This window comes from Penaeus japonicus, unplaced genomic scaffold (genome assembly GCF_977035675.1).
Source record: "Penaeus japonicus unplaced genomic scaffold, GWHDUDI00000001_assembly GWHDUDI00000005, whole genome shotgun sequence".
NCBI classification, from domain to species: Eukaryota; Metazoa; Arthropoda; class Malacostraca; order Decapoda; family Penaeidae; genus Penaeus; species Penaeus japonicus.
Window position 1 is genome coordinate 17,906,390 of NW_028234407.1, and position 1,476 is coordinate 17,907,865.

Consider the following 1,476-nt stretch of genomic DNA (forward strand, 5'->3'; position numbering starts at 1 on the left):
CAGTTTATTAAAACGCCCAAAAGTATCGACCATTAAAACAAATCAACACTGTAAGATGGAGCTCCAGGAAAATGTCCTTGACAGTGTTTTCCTTGAAGGAAAAGATTCCGTTGTTGAAACTTTAGACACTCTTTCTGGCAACAATACTTTTGACTCTGGTCAAAGAACGAAGACAGCTGACATGCTAGAGATCGAAACGAAGCAGTTCCTCGATACTGCCCTGCCCTGTAGTTGGTGAAGCCAAAGTTGAACGCCTTTTGTCAGAAATATGATATCGCTTTGATTTGATACGCTGTTCGGCAGAACTTTTGAGCTTTGCAGAAGTTTTTCCAAAGTTAGAAGTTCGTTCAACAGTTGCAGGCCAGTTGTCTTGATGTAGAAGGAGCTGAAAATTATGATCTCGAAGAGAACTCTAAAGAAACTGAAGACCCTGGCGACGCAAGCATACCAGATACTTACCAGGCTGCTGAGGTCAGTAAGCTGCCCTCATTTTCTGACAATCTACAGTTTCTTTATCATCCACATCACCATTTACTGGATGCCTACCCCGTCTTGAGCAAAGTCTATCACAGTAGGCATCCCTGTTAGCTCTTCGACTGCTTAACGTATCTTTTCTGCTCTGAGTTAAACCTCGAATCCGATCACCCATGGTGCAAGACTAGAAGGCCTGCTGGTGATGACATTTGAGCGTAAGATTTGCTGGTCGCTCGATTATGATGACCCAATTGACATTTTTGGGAATGGGACTCAAGAACTGTCGAAACCACTTATCTTTACCGGGTTTGTATTATTGCCTAAGTTGTGTTTAAAACATAGATTAAACCAAAGACCATGGAAAAGTCTCGTTTCCACGATCTTTCATTAAACTTGAGGTGAACAAGCGGCGCAGTTTTTTGGGGGCGCCAAAAAGAGTTTGTGTCCTCCCAGCTAATTTCGAGCCACCACGCCACTTTGTACACACACACACACACACACACACACACACACACATGTGTATACATATATGATTTTTTCTTCTTCTTCTTACGATGAATATGAAAAAATGGTTTTATATTTTTGCAAAAAATCCGTAAATTAGCAGAGCATCATGAATACAAAATGAAGCCGAGCAAAATGTCACGCCCGTCCCATTTTCATGGTTTGAAAATTACGACCCGATATTAATGATTCTGTCATTTTGCCCATATAGATTTTTTTTTATTGAAAAACAGTAGGAATTCAACATAAATTAATTTTCAGATATATGAGAATATAAACTCTGAAATGGAAACATCTCGTTACAAGTTTTTTCTTTCTTTCTTTTTCTTTTCTTTTCTTTTCGACGCTACCTGAGGATGGAATTTTTAGACCGATGAAAATGAGGGAGGTCCCATTTCATTCAGAAATACATGCTTTAATGCATGCAGGCGCCATTTCCTCCATTTTTTCTGTTTTCCCTATAAGAGGAAGAAATATGCCCGAGTTTTACAAGATATC